Source organism: Ornithodoros turicata, chromosome 2 (genome assembly GCF_037126465.1).
Source record: "Ornithodoros turicata isolate Travis chromosome 2, ASM3712646v1, whole genome shotgun sequence".
Classification (NCBI taxonomy): Eukaryota; Metazoa; Arthropoda; class Arachnida; order Ixodida; family Argasidae; genus Ornithodoros; species Ornithodoros turicata.
This window is the reverse complement of record NC_088202.1, coordinates 124,494,079-124,515,820: the sequence shown is the minus strand read 5'-3', so window position 1 is coordinate 124,515,820 and position 21,742 is coordinate 124,494,079. Positions and strand designations below refer to the sequence as shown.

General features: G+C 44.8%; 1 protein-coding gene and 1 long non-coding RNA gene across 2 annotated transcripts in view; one reads left to right on the top strand and one right to left on the bottom strand.

Moving 5' to 3' along the window:
* Nucleotides 1-21,742, bottom strand: part of LOC135386056 (uncharacterized) — a 119,246-nt gene that overhangs the window by 66,739 nt on the left and 30,765 nt on the right. The window contains exon 2 of the long non-coding RNA XR_010420575.1: nucleotides 8,741-8,948. This is a non-coding gene — a long non-coding RNA (uncharacterized LOC135386056). The remainder of the gene's footprint in view (nucleotides 1-8,740; nucleotides 8,949-21,742) is intronic.
* LOC135386054 (homeobox protein Hox-B1a-like) overlaps nucleotides 8,946-21,742 on the top strand; it is a 96,400-nt gene continuing 83,603 nt past the window's right edge. The window contains exon 1 of the mRNA XM_064615778.1: nucleotides 8,946-9,043. The gene's annotated coding sequence lies outside the window, so the exon portion shown is untranslated. The remainder of the gene's footprint in view (nucleotides 9,044-21,742) is intronic.

The window sequence follows — 21,742 nt, the reverse complement described above, 5'->3', positions numbered from 1 at the left end:
GGTATTTAAGTTTCTATTTACGCCGTGGGTGAGATACAGACGTTAAAATAGCAGTAATCCTTATACGTGCACGCTATGTGCGGTAACACAATGCGGAACACAAACAAAAAGATGCGACGCAATCGGCTCGATCGATTCACGTGAACTGAATTTCAGAGAAACGAACGACAAAGGTGGATTTTTCAAGCTGGACGTATAGGATCAACAAAAATTTACGGTGTAATTTATGTATTCTTCGTATCGTTGGTCTGTCTTTTTCCTTCCTGTTCGCATATCGTGAAGACGTTATACCTTCTCACGACTGGTACTGTACGCATGCAACTGTCGTCCATGTCGACATGGATGCTCGGCATGCGACGCACTTGACGGCACGCATGCAACATATAAACGCGCTCTCCAATCAGAACACATCGTACTGTACAGCGCGTACACTCTGCATGCGATATCTATCAAATACCCGCCTGTACATGAGCTCTCTACACGTGTTACCAAATACCCTGTCGCCTCCATGCAGCATTTATGCCCAAGATCGATAAAGTTTCAGCAGGACTCCCCCGTAACCCACCAAACGAATTATAAGTTTAGACCTCAGCCTGTTATCAAATTTTAAGAGCTTCCTCCGCGCGTAATGAAATTGAGAACAGCTCAGAATCGCTCAGCAGCAGTGCGGACTGTATTTATAGGCGGCAGGAGGAGAGAGGCAATGAAGAGACAAATGGGGCAGCGGCCACCCCGGCGTCAACCCCGGCAACTCGCTGCCTCATTTATCAACTCGCCCAAACGGTGAGCCTTGGTAATCGGGACTCATTTCTCTTGCAGCAGCACATGTTCTGCGTTCCAAGCCAAATGTCTCGCTTCGTACGTTCAAGTCACCATTATGAAACGAAACAGATTTGTGCGAGCAGCGTTCTTTTAGTTATATAGGATTGAGATATTCTGGAACGAACTGATTGCAAATCCAAGCACGCTGTTTTGGCTTTGCACTTTGTTTGTCTTCTTCTATAGTCAGCCACTGAGATTGAAATAGAGGCGTTAAAGTTTGAAGAATATGAATCGCGGTAGGGATGTGTGTATTTGTTCGAAAGGGAAATTTTCTCACACGTCGTCACTATGTTGTTGTTGTTGTTGCGTAAAATGAATTCATTCGTGCATAATTATTGTGCGCTCTCTTTTAGTTATATGCTTAGTACCCAAAGCCTAAGTTTTCTGACGGTCTAATGAAAGTGAAATGCGATAGCGAGAATAATAGATACGAAGCGTATTTCAGTCGGAGTGCACTCATCTCAGAGTATTTGTATATCATATACAGTCCACCATTTTATCCCGTAGCTATATATACCGCCCAATATAGAACGCATGTATATAGCCACAACCGCTACGGGTACAGTGAACCGTATAGTAATGAACATGTAATTTTAGCAAATGACTATTGCGTAGCGGTACAAAACAAGCATTAAAAATGTCCTTTAAATTCACATGTCGAGTTTAATGCAGCAAAGCATCCTGTGCTGATGTGGCGGTGTCATACTTCCTGCAGTTTTTTTTTTTTTTTTTCTTTATCTTAGTTCTCTCTTACTCGTGGTTTCTTCCTTTTTCGTTTCTTTTGTCTTTTTTTCTTTTTTTTGTCACCGACAAGAAACCGATATCAAACATGAAACATTTTGTCTCATAACAAAATGGATTCCAACAATAGCTCGATGTCATCCTGGTTTAACGCACACACTAAGTATTCCGGAGCAGCTGGCTGCACCTGCGCGACCAACGTCTCCATTTCCTACGTACCTCTCTCTCTCTCTCTCTCTCTCTCTAGTCTTTCACACATGTTGCAAAATACATTAGGGAATGCTATCCCTTTACCGTATCCAGGCTAAAATGCAGTGTTGGGTTCGCTCACGTCATATAGTTTCTATTTCTTCTACTACAGTCTGCGTAGATTTTAATTTGGCTATATATAGCGATTCCAGCAGGGATTACTGGGGCCAGATAAAGGCACACTGCCCCGCCATAAAGCTACATTACTTTGATGTATCTATCTGTTAATTTAAGAGTATATCATGGGAACCATTCGCAAAGCGTTTTCGTTATATATCTACGAGAAAGTATACTTACACATGATGTTCGATCTTGTTCAATTTATGGAATTTATGCCCCATGTAATGCCACTTGGCTCCTGAGGTATTTAAATAAATAAATAAACGTCGTCGTAGATGACTATTGTAGGTTAACCGCAGTAAAAAAATAGCTGAAGTGCAGATAGTTCCAACCTCACGCGCCCCGCTTGAACGCTCCAAGGACAGAACCTGTCAGCTACACCAAACGCACCATCATTTCACACTACAGACTTCACATTTCATACCTTTGCAGGCTGCCGCTGCATCAACACACTACACAAAAAGTCGAAACCAGTCGAAAATCAAGACCCAAATATCGCGTACCGGCATTTCCGCTGGAGACCTCGAAAGCGAGTAGCATAGCTGACCTGCCAGACAGAGCGCAATTTGCCCGTCACACTCACACAGAGAACACCCAGGCGTACGCGCACGAACCGAAATTCGTTCGGGACATTCAGCACATAGTACGTATTCTTGCACCTTAAAAGTGAAGAACGCACAGGAAGGGCACAAAGAAAGCGCCCAGAAACGGAAATCGTGATCGTGAGGTATGAAAACCAGACAGAAGATTCTCTAGGGAGGCAACAGCTGAACGAGCGAGATATAGGAAAGCGAGACCTGCTGTGCGTGTGAAGCAGAACGAAATTGGCTGTGCTCTTGAATTCGGGCCATGCAGTCGTCGTCACGTGTATGGGGGCTTCAATTGGAAATCTCACTACCGTCAAAACGTGTTTTTCTTGTGTATACAGATTCGGCACGGGGCTTTCGGGCACAGGAGATGAAAGCAATGCAGTAGAAGGAATTTGTCTCGTGATAAAGGGAGGAAAGTACATATTCCTTCCACATGCTCACGATGTGTGTGCTTCTGTTACGCATGATCCTGTCCCGTTCGTGTTATTTCTTTGTTGAATACTTGAATACATAGCACCCCCCCCCCCCCCCGACCAAAAAAGAAAAAGATAGTGAAAAACACTGACGCTTTCTTCATCGGATATGCCATGCACTGAGAGTGGCCCATTGCTGTGGCCCACATCAACGTCGTCAACATGAACACGTGCATTGAACGGCATACAAGGAACGGACAGGAATGGGTACGTTTCTGCGTGATTATGACCCGTGGGCGAAATATGAAATAAAACTTTTACGAAGAATTTCAGAAATGAAGTTGTAAATGTAGCCGAATAATGACGGAGCTGGACAGTAAAAACTTTAAGCTGAGCCGGATTGACTTGCGGAAAAACACAGGAGGAGGCTCATATAGGAGACTCCCTGTAGGTATATAGGCACCATGCTCTGGGCAGAAAAAAATTCAACCATTTCTTTCACTATGCTCATACCGATTTCTTGTCTCCTGACTGATGGGTGCACCCCAACAAAGCTTGCATGGACACGAGTTTGTCTATTTTGATTTTGTCCATCTGTACTCTGCGCTATTCTGTCTGCTCACTTCTGTCTTATCGTTGCACTGCTATTACTTATACGTCGTTGAATTCCCTTGCCTGCACTGTCGGCAGCTATATAGCTAGTAAGCTACGCTTGTATACTTTTTCTCCCCTTGTTGTTCAGTAAAAACGACAGAGGAAGTGCCCTCCCCCACGGCGTTTTGCTTGCGCTTTTCATTTTCTTCTTTCTTCCTGCGTAAGTCAACTGCTGTTCAAAGAGCCAATGGAGAATTTCAGGTTCTCGGTGCTTCTAATCCGGCAATCCAGAGCGTGCACATTGCAATGCGCATTTTTACGGTCGTCCTTCCACAAAAACTGATTAACGAAGAGGAAGAGAATATATCCCCCTTGGGTTATTCGTGCTGGGAATTACGTGGCCTTTTCTCAGTTTTCTCTCTGGGTGACGGAAGCTGCGAGATCGATGAGCGATTACAGCTGAAGTAGGGCAGGCTCTCATTTACCTTAAGGTGTTGCTCTCTCCGATGAGTCCTCCTCACTATGGCTCGGAATAATAGCAAGAAGGAAGTTGCCACGAGGACCTTATTCTGGTGTCTTTTCATTGAAAAAGTTTTAATTGAGAGCCAAACGGCACGCTGTGGAGTCACAAAGCGGAATAAAGAACTTCGCACTGGACTGAACGATAGTTGTCTTCGTCATATGCAGACATCAAAGACAAAGCCATGAATGGCTCTGCACAGGTATTGTGAAGTCGTTCTAAACGAATGGTAGCGAGGTACCAGAGATGTACTACTATATTCAGTTTTGCTTTTAGACGGCGTATGATCATATTATTCAGTTGACACCCATCCGGTTGTATATTGCCATTGAAGTTTTACAGAAGTTTAAATAAAGACGCGGAAACAGATTTTAGGGAAGTTACAAGCGACAGTGGCACTGTCGAAACGTCGACCCCTTGCCCATTTTACTTTTTAACGTCTCCCTATGTAATAGACTAGTGTTTGTAACTTCCCTAAAATCTGTTTCCGCGACTTTTTTTGAACTTCTATATATATATATATATATGTGTTTGTAAGTCAAACGTCGCCATGCCAGTACTGGACGCCCAAGAAGGCCGAAACAGCTGTCCAGTACTGGCATGGCGACGTTTGACTTACAAACATATGCTATACGTGCAGCCAAAGAGCTCCTGCTATCCCCCCTTATATATATAGAGAGAGAGAGAGAGAGAGATAGGGGAGAAAAGACACCAGAGACTGAAGTAGGGAGTAGGGGGAAGTTATTTATTAAGCTGGCATTTAAACTAAGGGTCTGGGGAAGTCTACGTTTCGGCGGAAGCTCCGCCTTCTTCGGGTCCCGAAGAAGGCGGAGCTTCCGCCGAAACGTAGACTTCCCCAGACCCTTAGTTTAAATGCCAGCTTAATAAATAACTTCCCCCTACTCCCTACTTCAGTCTCTGGTGTCTTTTCTCCCCTATCTATATTCAACATCCTGGTCGTTCGAACCTAAATTTTGTAGTATATATATATATATATATATATATATATATATATATATATATATATATATATATATATATATATGCGAGTAGCACGTGCAGTATGCGTGCTGTATGCGTGGAACAGCAGTATGCGTGCTGTTCCACCTTTTTGAAGTTTGCATATGGCGAGGTACGGCAACACGGTTAGCGAAAATAAGATTAGCTTATCATCTCATGTGTGCATAATGGCCACTCAAGAAAAACCTAGTCGTTTTTTTTTTTTTTTTTTGACACTTTCTGGTCCCATGTTTGTGACAAGTGTTCCCACTAGTTGAGAATGTTTGTCTCTCGCCCCCAACTACTGGGTTTTCTCAATTTTTTTTTTTTTTTTGCATTGTTAACTGACTCCCTTTTCTTTCTTTTCTTTATTTAGTTTCACTAACTGCGGCTAAGTGGTCTGGGGTAGCAAGTCTGACTTTGTCGTGACTTAAATCCTATTTTTTTCTGCTTCTATTACATTACATCACATCTATATACTCGCCGCGCTCATTCTCCAAAAAACAATGAATCAAGCCGGTGGATCCTACAAAAATGTCATCAGTATTTTTTCTCTTTTTCCCGGGCTCTTATCACACATCTGAGAACGTCAGAACCCTCCTATTTCACACTTCGCTCTCTAAATTTTAGTCGACTTCTCAAGAGCGTAATTTACGCAACGATGTTTCAGCGGAAGCAACAACAATGGTGAATTTATAGTCCTCACCGAGGAGAACCGCACCATTTTCGTACTCACCGTTCGCAGCACTTATACATACTGGACCTACGTGCGTGTTTAACGCACGTACAAACGGCGTAATCGCCTCAGAGCTCAGCCACGCGAGAGAGTTCCGCACTGTCCAGGCTGTCTCGTAATAACCTTTCCGTAATGAGCCCTTTCTCTTGCCCTGGACATAAACCCAACAGCTTGATGTTATGCACTTGTTGCACTTAACGTGCGACTCAGAAGGAATGTTTCTGTTCCGCATCGCCTCCCCAATAACGCGGGCTGCCTCGGCGGAATATGTAATGCTCGCATTTTCCTTCTCAACGAGCGTTCGACAATGAGAGGCACACCTGAAGAAGAAAAAAGAGAGAGTGAGGTGAGGAGAGGAAGTAAGAAAGAGAGGCGCATGAAAAATGATCTTTCTCTGTGCCATGCCCGCGAGAGATGCACAGCCGTTTATTACACTTTCTAACTCGCGCTCGAGAAACTGCGGGGTAACTTGAAATTATTGTGTCGACTAATTGAGGCTCAGGTTCACTAGAGGAGGATTAAGTTATCTGCTGATCTGGCCCCGCATATTGTTTATGAGGAGGCGGAGTTCCTGTGACATGGCTGATGGCTCTGTTAAGAGCAGCAAGGCGAACGTTTGCGACGTGGATATATGTATGCATGTGCGGGTAAAGGCATTATTTATGGAAGAGGATGCGAGAGGAGCATTAATAGAAAAGTAGTTTTCAAGCGTGTGTGAGAGCGAGTGAGTGCGTGATATTGCGTATTACCCCGCTGTCGAGACGATAACATATCATTTTGCTTTCTCAGCGATGTGGTAAAGAAGAAAACTTGAACCATAATTGAAATTCTGACTCGAGTGGCGCCACGATGTGTAGGAAAAAAAAAACACGAAATCTCGACGTGGTTTCTGCTGTGAGATGCACTGATAGCGTTCCCTTGCGCTCCAAATATCAGTGGTTTTGTCAAGTCGCGTACCCGAGAGTGTTAGCACTTCCGATTCGGCCAGGCTCGAACAACAGCAAGCTGGCTACCGCCAGAAAGCTCCACAAGCTTGCCAGGCGTCTGTTGTTCATCACCTACCGTATTCAGGTGAAAGCTACACCTATAGCTCTTGCTTTTTCCGTGACTCTTTCCTGAAGGACGTACTTGAGGCAGAAGGAGAACGTATCCTGATTAGATGACGTAGGCGATACTTGTTTTTATTCCTCCGTCTCATCTTGCGGAGCCAAGTGGAAACGAAGCAGCCAGGCTCGCACAGACCGCAGTGGAGAATACTCGTCTTGGCGATGTCTATCTGCTCACTTGTCAAGAAGCGTTAGTCGCAGAAAATGCTGACCTGCTGCAGCTTTTCTTTTTTTTTTTTTTCGAACGTACTAGGGGTATCTAGGATGCGTTGTAACGCTCTTTGGCAGGAGCTGTATATGTCTATCTCCCCACCGCAACGCAGCTGTGTACTTGAGGGATATTCCCGAGCGATGTTTCCTGTCCACTGTAGTTTTGAGGACCAGATGTTCTGCGATATGGGGTAAAAGTTTCGGATCTCCAACTATAGGGCTCAAGTCTAAGATTCGTTGTGGTGTTCAGGAAACGGAGATGAAGATGCCGGTTGTGAAAGCTAGGAGCCCCGAAAACGTAGAGACAAGACGAAGGGGACAAACATATAAGCTTGACTATCAACATTTACTGAACACATGTACAACGAATATGGAACAAAAGTCGCGCGGAATACGCACTTATGAGAAACAGGTAAACCCGTTTTCCCACATCCCCGTTTGAACGTGTTCCCCTTCGGCTTATCTATATACTTTCAGTGTTCCTAGCGTTCACAATGCATTCATATCAACAAGCCCACCGTCATATCTTAATTGAAGATGTGGGCTCATGCGCGTGCAACTCATCAATCCAGTTCGCTTGGCTCCTCGGCACGCTTTATATTGCTTCTATTTATTTATTTATTTATTTATTTATTTATTTATTTATTTATTTATTGTTTGTAAATACGTTAAGGTCCCGCAGATGCGGGAACAACATAACGGAGGGTGCACATACACACTCGGACATTATTTGACACAACTTCAAAGAAACTATCCTTGTCGCGGACAGCGCGTACCGTGAAGTATGTGTGTGTGTACAGGGGTTTTAAAAAAATTATCTTTGACTGAAAATTATATCCTGGTTCGGGTGGAGTCGATTCGTATGTTGTGTAACGTCGATATGATGCACAATTTTTAGATACATCAATATTTCGCGCCCTTCGTTCATACAGTTGATCTAGTACAGCTTGTAACTTTGGTAACTATAGCGTCGGCTGGCTTGAGCAATCTCTCGACTCCAAGTTCACGACCATCCAAGCGGATTTTTCGAAAAGCCAGCGAGCACTGCCTACATACCATCCTCGTGACTATAGAGCCTCGTGACTTCGCGGAATCAACGACAACCGCTTACAACCATACGCCGCAACGTATGCATGGACCTCACGCAAGAACTCTTAACGTCTCATCCATCTCGAATGTGTCCACATGGTTGAAACTTTAAACCTGACAACAGGCCCAACCTGTACTGCGGTATGCGGCGGTGCGCTTATAAGTCCATCCGCATCTTTAATCCGACTACAGACACAAGAGGAGGAAAAAAAAAAACACGTTTAACGAAGCAACACGTAGAAATATAAATAAATAACCGCTAAGGATCATCTTAGAAGCCAGCCAGTGACCAGTCAAGAAGACCACACGGGGTAGCTCCCTAAAAGAGTCTAATCTCTGATCTGACGACGGCGGAACATGCGTCAGTGTGCAGCGGTCCAGTGGAAGATCCGTCGAGACGGTACCATGCCCGTCATGAGGGTGAACTCAGGCGAAAGTGGCCGACTGAGTGCGGAGGTCGAGGGATCGCTCGGAACCAAACCAGACAAAAAAAGACACGCATAAAATACACAATACGATAATAACTCGACACAATCTTCACGGATTGTTACCTCAATCATGTTCCCCAAACGGCCTTGGCTCTAGGTGGGGCCGCTGCTGTCACGGAGAAGCAAGAAAACGAGTCCGCCAAGCAGTTTCCTGGGGCGACTGCACAGTCTGAATTCCCAACGACTCGAGAAGGAATACTCGACGAGCGCTGGACGAGCCTCTTGTCTCGCTGCACGTTGTTTCTAGATGAGTGGCTCGCTGGCTTAGTGCCTGCAATGGTGGAAAGCACTGTGATGTGGTGGTAGTGGTTGAGTGAGCCGCGATATTGAATCATGTGGATACAGCTCTGCCCGACTGTGTTGAAGGTAAGCAATGCGTGCATGACAGTAACCAGCCGTGAATTTTGTACTTAAACCCGAGTGTGCGTAAAATTTGTTTGATGTCAGCCACACTGTATTTGTCGGCTATAACGCCTGCAATGCAGTGGCGAAGCCAAGGAAGGAGTTAGAACCGCTTACGTCCTCAACACTTCTAACATACATCACTTTAGCTTGGTTAACATGAAACACACGAAAACATTACACCTCGTTTCTCCAACGTTACGACAACTTGACTAAAGTGAAAAAGCGAAAATGCGCATGATAATATTGCAGTGCAAGCGGGCTAGGTCTTAGGATTGTCTCAGTAAGCTTTAATATTTATGCAGCACCGGTCTTGGTGATTGGTCTGCTTAGCGATCTCGGATAACGTAAGACTCTGCTTATGGCAAATTAGATGATAAAAAACGTCAATAATGAACACAGTAATTTTATCAAGAGCTTATAGTGTGGCGCTGGAGGTTAGCGGATCACACAGGATATGACTTTGTTGCTACTTCGATCATCAGTGAGCACGATCCCATTACAGCCGGTCAAGTGAGCCGATACAGCGTTACACTCAAGAGCAAAAGCAATGGGGCGGTGTTTTAGAACTGGCCACAGTTGTTGACTTTGTTGGGGAAAATAAAGCAAATCAGCGAATTATGGATATAGGGAATGGTAGGCTAAAACGCTAAGGAAGATGGGCTCACTAATTCCCTTACTTATCTAATCAGTCAACAATACAGCACAATCCCATCCTACAGTTTGCAATACAAACAGTCGTCAGTCGATCACGCGTCGTCACTCATCTAATCAGCCGACAATACAAATAAAGTTTCTGTATGTCAGTCAAGAATGCAAATATATGCTCAGCATATGAATGCAGAGTCTAAATAATTTTTGCCACATTTTTTGCCTGTTACCGAGAGATGATGATGGTGATGATGGTAGAGAACAAGGAAAGAAGCGGACATGTGAGTCTGGAACAGTGTCGGACTGGTCATACCAATATACGCCTACGCTTAGATTAATTTGAAAAAAAAAAAAAAAAGAAGAAATATGAAAAAGTAGAAAGGAGGAGAAATGGGCAGTGAAGGAGACGGTGAGAGTTACGCTATAGAGATCACCCGTGGAAAACGATTGAGTGACGGCACGCATTTAAGTACGGAAAGTCACAAATTGTTATATAGGCGAATTTCCTCAAGGAACCGCACAAGTGCTTGCAATTCAGGTGCTACACCGCGCTGGCCCACGACCAAACATTTTTACATACCAAAAGTGTGATATCCCGACAACCCAATGTCGCTTCCATGAGGACAGTGCGAATGTCAGTGGAGGGGGGGATATCCATTTATTAAAAGGAAAGGTCTGCCAGACCAAGGTCGGCATGCTATTTCAATGTCAGTGGAGTACACACCATGAGTGGGCAGGGTGGGACAAAGCTGTGACACTATGACGTTCTACTTTTTTTACCATGTTAACTGGTATAAACGTGGGTAATTTTCCCATTGTCCTACGGGGGGACAGTTGAAAATTTTGCATTACGGTAAAATTAAAGATATGCATTTCAGGAATACGAAAATTTTACTTATGTTTACAGAGAACTGTCACAAACACGCATATATCATTTATAGAAAGAAATGCCCAATTTTCCCAGGTCCACAGGTAGCAATTTCTCACACTGGATCCACGTGGTCTGGATGCACTGACCAGAGACCCACACAACCATTATCTGTCTCACCTGGAAACCAATCTGTCTAATCTGTCTAAACTGTCATCTGGGTCTAACCATTCTCTTAAATACAAATGTATCGCTACCCGGACACCATCGATTCAGATATATGTACAGGAAAGATAATATCGACGCTTTTGGCCCTGAGTGGTTGAACAATGAAAATTCACACATGCCTGACATGGCTGCGGGGCGTTCCCGATATAAGTAACCAGGGTACAGCGGAGCTCATGCACAAGTTACGAACTGTATTCCAGTGTAATGTGGAGTTTTCTGACAAGCTATGTATTTTCGTTGCCGGTTCTACATGTCAATCAGAGCATTCAAAACGCGCTTTCCCTCGCCAACACCGTGACTCTTTATCTACCACCATAAAATTAGGTCCACAAACAACCAACTAGCCCTGTAGAAGGCAACATTTCCTTGAGCTTGAGGAAGGACGAGGACGGAACAGCAACAAGACAGGACGTCTGCACACCAGCTCGCTTGCCTCCTTGTGTTATGTTCAACTAGCCCTGCTCGATGAACCCTGCTCATTTGGTGATGGTGGCGGTAACAACAAGCAGGAGAACGGATTTGATCACTTTATCCGACCTCTCCGCTTTGCCCCGCCTCATTCACGCTCTCTATCTTCTATACGGGCTAAGAGTCGGGCACCGGACGGGACACTCAGACGTAGCCTAGAGAGGAATGATGGAGATATTCGGAAACGCAACTTATGGCCAATCTCGCAAGGAAGTCCGCGCATCAGTTAGCCGATTTTTGCTGCATGAGTACAGTGATTATTGAGTCGCTTTTTGAGTAGCATATGTACCAGCTAGCCTGCATCCTTGCACTTCTACCATTGATGTACCTTAGTTGGATGTGACCGTATTGGATGACTCAGCGTGCAGCGGCATCCGCACCTCATTTCCCGCTATGCCGCATAGCTAGGGATACACTGACACTGCATGTCATGCACTTTTGCATGTGCACAGTATGCCGGCTGCATGCGCGGTATATCTTGATTGATTTTTAAAAGAAAAAAAATGGAGATGTTAGTCTCGAGTCACTCGGGACTGGCTACTCCAGGACGCGTTATTAAGAAAGGGAAAGAAAGGGAAATTACACAAAACTCGACGCTTTGCAACGGAATGGAAACAGAATAAATTAGCATATCACCACCTAGCTTGGCACCGCGGGCAGTACTCCAAGACTGCCCGCGGTACATCTTACACACCGCTGATGTCGAAGCTCCCATTATAAACATGGATGCCAAGGCTTCTAAGCCAGTTCTTATTGTATGACTGCAAACGGACCAGTGAGAACTTACAGGACAATAATTTTGGGAACATAGCGCCACGTGTACACCCTGAGGTGATGCGTGGTAAACGCGCAGATCTTCCGACATCTTCACAGTTCAAACACACACGAGGTACCAAATGCTGTTGTCGATACATATCGGTGTAGAATTTTATCCTGCCCACAGCATATTGGCAATACAGCCATGCAGGGGGAGTGGGGGGGGGGGGGGGTCAGCTGCCAGCGCCTACGTTGTGCCTTTATTTCTTATTGATTGCCTTACAAGAAATGTTGCTTCCATCTGGCAGAAAGTCTATGGAACTCAAGTCACCTGGTGCTTAGAAAGACTGGATATATTCTAGAGATTTTCACCCATGCCAGCTTTCGAAGGGCAATTGGGACACATCTTCCTGAAGGAAGTCAACAACAACAACAACAACTACATGAATGATTATGGGATGAGGTGATTCACCGCAACAATTGCGGTACCATACCTCAGTGAGTAAGTCAGCAGACCATGCTGTAGTGACCAGAAAGAAGGCAGAAAGTATATATACTATACTATACATATGCCACCTGAACCTTTACTTTAGATGTAAGACGTATCAAAGTGTGCAGAAAGGCTGCAGAATTCCCCCCCCCCCAATTTTGTCCCAATTACACACAAACATTCCCTGAGTCATGCGCTTTTGTATATGCTGATGGTCATTAAAAATTGTCTCCACAAGGAGGTCATTTTCGACTGTAAACTTCTGCAGCGACTTCCGGCGACTTGTATAAGGACCTATCATGGTCAAGAAAGTGATAACCATTTATAGCTGCTCGTTCTCTGACTTGAACTGCATACCCACTTTCTCCCCTTCGCTTCCAAGAAAAACTCTGTCAGAAAGGCCGCTAGAGTTAGAATCCTTGCCATTAGGAATAAACAGACCGAAGAAGTACCCACAGGGGCAAAAAAGTATATTCAAGCAATGACTGCCACTCCAAAAGCAAGCCTGAAACGGAATAGAGGAGAGCAAAGACGTATCTATACACACAGGATGGAGAGGCCGACTCCTTCCATTTATTTTCTCAGCTCCAGGAGACGGCTGACGAAGGCTGCTATGCGGAGGTGCAAACACGGATGGCCAACGCCAAGGGCCCGTCCGTCTGGAAGCCATCAACGTCTCATCCGTTCAAAGCGAATCGATGGCCGAGGAGGTTGGCCCCTGCACCTATGCATGTCGAACTTAGCTGCGCTGAAGGCGGTACCAAACTTCGCAGTTTATGTAATGCACGTTGCAAAGCTATAGAACTATTTATATCGACTCTGCACGTGACACCTGAGTATACACCCAAGGAAACGTGACTTCGTGTAAGACAGCGAGAAAGACAATGCAATAAGGTTATAGTGTACGTGATGACAGCACACCTTCATGTTGAGGAAAGCCAAATACGTGACGCCACATTAGACGCGGACTATATGACGAACATCCTATTGCAGATGGGGTTCACCTAAGAGCTTACTGCGTCCGTTCTCGATAAGGGGATTTACTCGTTTAATACGCTGATACGTGCGTATCACGACGGGTACATATCTGAGCTATTCGTGTGAGCGGCACTTAACCTGTGAGAAAATACGATGTCTCAACGCAAAGTTGAAGTAACGGCTCCTGTTGTACCAAATGCCCTCATCACACATCACATCACGCTGATCGCGTCACATCACATGTCACACAAAATATGCACAAATTTTGATCCGCAAAAATTATCCTCGCAGATGGCTCAGACATGACTACATCTATACAGGTTCGGACCTTTCGTAAAATGTCGTGGTTTTGCGGTATATGAGCTCAGGTCAGCCTTTTATCACTTTTTCTCTTTCCTGTGTTGCAGTTATAGAGCTTTCAAATTGCTGGCAGAACAGTATAGGTTACAGGTTGAGAAGGTTCGCAGGCAACTATTGTTTTAAAAACAGGCGCTCGTCATCCGTAAACACCCAACTCGGCAAGCGTGCGTATTCCTCAGCGAGGGAAATTCATGCAATGAGGTAACCACCTGTGACATGCAACCTTTCCCTTCTCTTTTTCTTACTTTGCATTAAACATATTCCCCCCTCCCCCTGTGACATGCGGTGCGAGTATGCGTATTGCGTTGCCCGGTTGCGTTGCCATGTTTTCTACACTTTCCTGCTGTTTCTTAAGATATAGAAATATTCTGTTCATCTTGTCATTCGTCTAAGTATATAAGCTCAAGGGTAATTGCAGCATGTAAATGAAGGCTGCGCGTTTCTCTGAAAGGAACCTAACAAAGCACCATAAATATAAAACACATTTTCTTAAACTCTTATCCACCTTGCTGTCTTCTTAATTCTTTAAGTGTACCGGAGTACCTGACAGCCATAGAAAGCCCTATAAAGCGAGCAGGCTACACAGTAAAAAAAATGACCCAAGGGCAACATGTGTGACCAACTTCTTCACGAATTGTTGCTGTTGTTTTGCTGGCCGTTTTATTCCCATTCAGAAAAATAACAAACAAAAATAATACAATCTGTGTCAACTGATCCATGTGGGTATTAAGATTCTGAAATATCACTGGAGCCTCTGAAAATGTGCCATAAACAACATGTATACCGTAAGATATGTCCGCAAAGGATTTTTTAGGTTTTTCCAACAGAACTGTCTGTGGATTCTATTTATTTGATCGCAGAAATAGGATGGTGGTTGTCATATATTACCCATGTCATTGTAGTGGAATGTCATATACTATTATGTCGCTGTATTATCCACGTACATACAACCTGCAGCCCCGATTGTTGTGCTGGCAACCAGGGGAATTCTCAAGATGGCGGAATAAAGAGTATACCGTGAACCTGACGGTGCGTGCTTCTCATCATATATCGAGCAACACAACAGTGGTGACCACGCGTAAAGGCTCAGGCAGAGTGTAAGAAATGGCATCAGTTGTTGATTATGACGTAGAAAACGGAGGGAACTCCGTCAGCTCATGGGCTCTACGTTGAGGACGATGAGCTCACCATGTGGTGACTCACCTATAGTGAACCAACAATACAGCAAATACTATAAACATATCCTGGACCGAATAACTCTCCACGCAGCGCATGAATAGGATACGGCAAAATTCACTCAAACACGATTTCGAATGAACTGTTGACGTGCTTCTTGCTATACATGCAACCCTCAAGGTCGAGCAAAGAAGGCGGCGTAGTAGAAAGTGTCGGTCCCTGTCAATAGAGGAACTCGGTGAAAAAATCAACGCTCCAACAGTTCCGTTCCAACCGTGGCACACTGCCCAGACAGATCTGATGTCGCTAACAAGGCTACGGCGGAAAACATTTGATTGATTGCGTTGAACTTGAGTCACTGTGCTCGCACTCAGCAGGAAGAAAGCGAAAGAGTGCACTCGGAGGATTATGTTCGTGGCTCGCTTTAGACACGATGAGAACGTTCAATCTCACGCCAGTGTATTTCGTGGCTTCCTGTTGCCACCACGGTGAGTCTCATAGCGAGGTTGTATCATGTGCGGTTATTTAAACTAGCGTGGCACTTTGATGTCTTCCATGCTTTCAAGGGATATACGATGATGACTTTGCTTCTCTAGCTATGCTTCGTAGCATTCACTTAGTCCGTGTTCGCTGCATATATTTGAGGTTACCAAAAGCCTGGAAGCTATATATGGGCTGCAGTGTCCTCATCGAAATGCTTGCAATATTCAGTGGATAAAAAACGTACGTTGCTTTCATTGCGATGACAACAAAAACGTGTATTCTTGTCTTCTGCTTCTTATCCCCTTTGTCGTTGCTTAAAATGTTGTGAGACACAACTTCGTTGAGAACGATGGAGGTATATGCAGAGTGGAACAGCTTACCGGATCATGTGGTCCCCTCACAGTGGACCAGCTCATGTCTACATGTCTAAACTGGCTTCTATGGTCCTTGACTGCTGCAGCTACCTTGTATCTGTTTGCTGATGAACTGTACAACTCCTATTTAGGCCTCCAGTTGGAGGCCGGGAGTATTGCAAATAAATAAATAAAAACACGCGCACAGACCTTTACAGGACCAGGTTTTGGAAGTCTACTACCTCTGCTATGCAGGACTCACAAAATCGTATTCAGCTCAGTGAGATTTGTAACATCAAGTACGTGTCAATCGTCCTATCTTTTCAGCTATGAGGTTAGAATCGATGATCCCGCGGTTCACACAAATGCAATGTACAAAACAATGCTGACCTCCCCCGGTTTATACCTAATTGAGCGCTAACAACACGCAGTATCGTATACAAGTGAGCCCGAGGAGTCACCGGCGATACTCAATGACGTTCTGGCTGTCTCCAGAAGACAGACGACGCACATGTGCACGAGAAGGTTTATCAGGCAGCAAGCACTGCCGTTGCAACTTTCCCGCCAGCCTCCCCCACACCTTCTCTCTCCGTCCTCCGACATGCTTCAGGGGATCCGGAAGCTTTTCTTTATTTTCCTGCTTTTCTTCATTTTCCTCTTCGCTCAGGTTTAGATCTATGTCTGGGCGGCACGGTTGTTCTTCACGCTACTTCTCTTCGGAGAAGCCTTGTTCTTCTCATTTGGCAACATTTTCTCGTAATTCTTCTGCGATGTCGTGTAAAGGGGATCAGACGTGGGGTCGTCTGCCCGTGCTCGTGAAAGAGGTGCTAAAGTTGACTGCGTTGTTGTGGAGAACAACATGAGTACATTCGCCGGGAGCGTGCTTCGCGCGCATTTCGCTTTCCATGCTTCTGATTTGTTCTAAGAATTTGTAAACAGGGGGTAATGGCTTGGAAGTAAGACTGTGCGAAATTCAGATTTTTCGAATACCGAGATGAATAATTGAATGTTCGACTCGAAAACGGAATTCCGAATCGAACTAATACATCTTTGAGACCGAATATACTGGAATAGTTCCCAAGCTGCGCACGAAAGACGACGCGAGACTTTGAGATACACTGAACTCAGTGCTGTGGCAGAGAGGTGACCGTCCTCTTGTGTGAACATCCTTATGCATATGTCACGTACCCATTCCGTAACTATAAGAGCGGGGGGGGGGGGGGGGGCGGTTCAGATGCGCCACATGTTGCACAATCTATTACCGTATACGATGGCATACGCACAAACATGTGAATATATGAGATGAACAAACACGGTTAAACCACTGATCTGAAACGCAGACGTCATAACGGCATCGTTGAATGGTGCACACCGAAGTACATATGTTCAACATGTTGTAAAACTGCGTAAAGTCCACAGGTATAAAGTGCCACAACAAGATATCATAGCCGCACAACAAGTGGACCGTAGGGGTGCTCTCGATCAGTTCGGAGTTGATCTCCCAGGGAGTGTATATGACGGGTGGATCTGTGCCCACATAAGGCCAGCTAGATGAATCCCAGTGCCGTTTAATTCTCTGTTACTGTTTTTCTTTTTTCTTTTTCTATGGCATCACATCACACCGTCTAATTCTATTGATTTCGAAGTTCCCGATGGACTATGCCCAGGACTTCTGTGGCAATAGCTGACACCGGTCAACAGAAACAAATCTCTTCTTCCTTCCTTCTTACAAATCCATCGGTGAATACGGGAGAATCCGAGCTAAAACTACATAACTGGAAACCAGTGTAAACTTATGGCGATGAAAAAACGAGACGAATATCGACTGTGCCCCATTATCCTAATTTCTTTTGGCTGATGACATTGATGACGCATTATTTGTATTATATTCGGTAATGTCGCATGGGCAATGTCGCAAACAACCAAACCTATCCAACGATTTCAGAAACCAATTGCTTATGGAACTTTACCACATAGCGTATACTGGTGGCAAGCCCCATTATTGGAAGCCAAAACCAGCCCAATGTAGTCATCCGCTCCAAAGGTAGTAATGGAGTCGAAACACGTACAGATGAGAGATAACAGCAGATCGCCAGAAGTAGGAAATGCGTTGACAGAAAACCACACTATGCCGGAATGTTGCTGCACATAATTCGTATTTGCTTATTTCCTTCGCTGGGTGGCATTTGCCTGTCAGTGTGCGATAACACTGCTGATTAATAAGGCTGTCCCTCGCATGGCCCTAATATAATCAAATAAACACTCTATACCGTATCGTAATGGCGCAAAAGACAGTGACAGCTTCTGCTACGGGATGCATAATGAGGCAAGTTCCGGCGCCAATCAGATATTGAGAGCGTCGCGCCAGGGTTGTTTGCTTTCCTCGACGGCCTCTGCTATTCTATGCCGAGCAGGCGACTGAATAATTGTAATTCGATGAATGGTCCTAAGACTTGCACGTATATACTGCAGCCTGCATTCATATACAAGGTGGAAATATAGTTGCAAATAATATGGTGTCAAAGCGACTTTCTTGTATGGTGGCCTGTGTGATTAGTAAGAGCCAGCAACTCACAAAGAGAATGTGCAGTTACTTAAAGGGTTTTCCTACAACACTTAGATGAAGGAGCTCCTTTTGCATTGAACGATGTTTCGACGCAAAAAAAGAATGTAGCGCTTCGTTTTCCTTACAAGCATCAACTTAAGTAAGTCTGCAGTCTTTGCAATATGATCAACTGCCCCCGGAAAATCTGGGAGCGCACGCAATATGAGACAAGCAGAAAACATATCGTTATCTTCCAATCTTCCATCCTAACAAGTGATTACAACAAGAACGAAAAAAAAAAGAACAAAGGTAACAATGATCATAATGCATTTCTTTACCAGCAGCATTGCCTCCGCAAACAAGGTGAACACCATCCTGCTTTGTTCGTATCAGCATACATACGTGGAAAAGCATACACACATCTGCTGTGCCTTCACATTTTCAGCCCACCAGAACGACATCAGCCATCAGGCCTGATGGTTGAAACTATACGTTCCGTGCATTTACGCTTCTTCAATACTATAGCGTTTACACTTTCCCCACCACATATTAGACCCCCTAGCTGCCTCCCCACTTCATCATCGGAATATATATGTTGTTGTTGTTGCCCAGCACATTCGTTTTTTTTTTTTTATGGAAGTATCTTCGTCCGGTTTTGTTTCGCTATATAGATGTGCAAAGGAAATGTAATTTCGCGATCCCTACGCAAGAGGCCTGCTGGCATGAAAGACTATGCCGTATCGAAAAAGAGAGCGCATATGGCGCTGCTCGCGCGAAGCAACATGTGGCGGAGGTCAACCGAAAGCCCCATGAGTGGTTCGTCCCGGGACCAGGCGGAGGGGAAGTGGCTGGCAGTTAATGGACGGCCCCCGTCTCTCTGGAGAACCCCATGCGCCATTGCAGAGAGGGGTGCCCAATAGAAATGCCAGGGATCCCGCAGCGTAGAGCGAAGACATTGGAGGATATCTTATGTTTGGTTTTACTCTGATTGGCACGTCCCCGTGCACCAGGACATGAGTGACAGATTTCACTCTACAGTCCTGCACGTATTCCCCTCTTTTGTAGACGACTTCATTGCGGGTTTTTGAGACAGTCCGATTTTGAACCGTGACTCGTGAGCAGTATCAGCCACCCGACATTGTTGTGGGTGTCTTCTGGTACTTCCAGTTTGCCGTCTTTCATCTACAATTATCTGACATGAAGCTGCCACATTGCAAAGTGAAGCACTGCTATACGCAACACAAATATTACTGAATGTGAAAATTACCTTGGCTCTTAATGCAAATAATGTCGCTCGGTATTGTAAATGTTATGTTCCTTGTATTGGGAAAAACTGTGTGCAACAAGAGCGTCCGTAACGAGGGTCGCGCACCCAACCTCAACACGCATGGACTTATATGAGACGAGCCAGGTGCATGTCTGAAATCATCCAGTAAAGCCATCAAACACTCTCCCATTCTCCTCCTTCCCAATGGGCCTGGTGCTATGATATGTGGAACACCAAATGTGGTCGCCTTTTCTCGGTGTTCCACACAAGTGCAACCGCCTTTCCGTCTTTCCTTTTGTTTTCATCTGTCATTGAACAGGAGAATCTTTCTGAGCTTTGAGGCTACCTAGATTACGCAAGTTTCCTTGGTATAAGTAAACGCCAAATAGTAATCCTATACTATAGGGCTCGCTTTCACATATAACTTAACGAATGGAAGGGAAATCAATTTCACAGTTGCAAATGTTCTCATGAGCATAAATTAATGCCAAACAGTTGTTTGTAAACTGTTTTGTTGTTAATGTTTGTTTTTAAACACGTATATAACCGATCCGCCAGCAGACCCCACTGTATAGGAGCCCCCCCGTGGCTGGGAAAGCTTCTGCTTACCAGTGATTACACAATCACGGCTCATTAGCATCACAACCGCATGTTTCTTCAAATACGAACTGCACACGAAGCGGTATAGCCTTCCTGAGACCGCACAGCTATTAATGGAAGTCATTCTCAAAGCGTTACGCTATATGTCTGCCGCCACCAAACGAAGGCCGGAGAAAAAAAAGGCCATTGCTGCCTGGCACGCTCTATTGAATCGAACCCCTGGTTGTAATACGGGGGATCTCTCGGCATGGTGCAAGAACCATGCGGTGCGAGAAAAATACAACGCCTGCATGGGCCGGAAGGTGAAATCATCGGCCGCCCCTCTGTGTGCCTTTATGGAGCGGGTAGCGAATCGTGGTGACGTAATTATGACGAGCTTTTGCCCAACCACTATACGGGGCGACTCTTGTACGGGGCGCAGCGGGGGTACGGCGGTTGACGTGCACGAGCCATGTTGGGGAAGTCGTGCTCGCTTCTTGTTGAATCATTCTTATTCTTCCGATTGGAAAACAGGTACGCGGTACACATACTGAAGCCGAATTTCGGCTGATCTACAGGACATTACAAATAGCAGGAATAGGGAGACGTAGGATTTTATAGGGAGGAGTTTGACGCATAAGGTGGGTAAAGTCAGTACAACAAGGCAATATATATGGTAATAATAGTAATATTAAATAACATGCTCTAATGTACGTCCACGATAATATAAATGACGAACAACTTGTTCGAATTAATAGATATCTGAAGATATGAAGTGACGTATCACCTACAAGGGGAATTAATAGATGACTCATCGACCACATATACTCCATCATATTGCAAAGAGGGGTGCCGAAAATATGACATCATGCCTAGCGAGCTTGTGTAATTGAAAGTAACAAGACATCCTCAGGGCAGCTATATACACGTAAAGTGAGCTATAAATGTAGCCGATAATTATGTGTCACAAAATAAGTCTTTTATACCATTGACAATATCTCCTATACCACTCATGGTACATCTCCGATAGCCCCGACGACATGCTAAGACATGAAGCAGGGTTCGAGGTCACGCGTCATCTGAATCTTATCCAATTTTCTTATCCATTAACATTCTCACTGAAACAAACACACCGGTAGCAAGTTCACGCAACCAATTTACTCTCTGCTCCGCAAATGTTGGAAACACGACCCCTTGTAGGAAGATAACTTCATTAGTTATCTGCCTCCGAGAGACGCCTATGAGAAATGGCTTCCCAGGACCTGTCTGGGCCACTGCACTTGAGTATGTACACGATGGGATGGCTCAGGCGCAGCATGTCCCTCCAGTTTCCTGTAAAAGCGTTCCCGGTTTCCTGTTTCTGTGTTTTCAAGCACCATTTTTCTCGGGGGCTGCGTTTTGCGCTATGTATCTACGTTTTTCTTTATCATTATTGTTATTATTATTAGAGCAAGTCTTGGA